Genomic DNA, 692 nt, shown 5'->3' with positions numbered 1-692 from the left:
TTTTTATTTATTTTATTTTATTATAAAGCAGTTTGTTCTGTTGTGCTTATAAATATAAAATATATACACACAGAAAATAAATATTTGTGTATTTATGTTGTTTATATTTATTTATTTATTATTTATTATTTATTTATTAATTTTTTATTTTGTGTCTTTATAGACAGTTGATTTGTTTATTTCCTCTTTATATTTATTTTTATATTTTTCTTTGTTTTATATATTTATATTAATTTCTCTTTTATATATACTTCTTCTTTATATTATTTTTATTTATCTATATAGAGAAAATAATATAATATATAAATTGTTTTTATATATATAAATACAAAATAAATGTATTGATGTAGTAATATATAAACAAATAAAAATAATAAATAAATAATAAATAAATAAATAAATAAATAAATAAATAAATTCTGTATAGCAACAGAATGAATATAAACAAAAACAAAATAAATATAAATACAAAATAAATATAAAAAGAAAATAAAAAAACAAATTTTGTGCAGAGACAAAACGAATATAATGAAAAAATAAATTTATTTATTTTTTTATTTATTTGTTATTATTTAAATAAATATATTTAAATAAATATATTTAAATAAATATATTTAAATAAATGTATAAATGTATAAACAAAACTGATAGAGATAAATATATATATATATATATATATATATATATATAGT

The sequence above is a fragment of the Eimeria mitis genome, genomic scaffold, assembly GCF_000499745.2.
Source record: "Eimeria mitis Houghton genomic scaffold, Emh_scaff2188, whole genome shotgun sequence".
NCBI classification, from domain to species: domain Eukaryota; phylum Apicomplexa; class Conoidasida; order Eucoccidiorida; family Eimeriidae; genus Eimeria; species Eimeria mitis.
The sequence above is the reverse complement of the archived record's forward strand: the minus strand, read 5'-3'. Positions refer to the sequence as shown.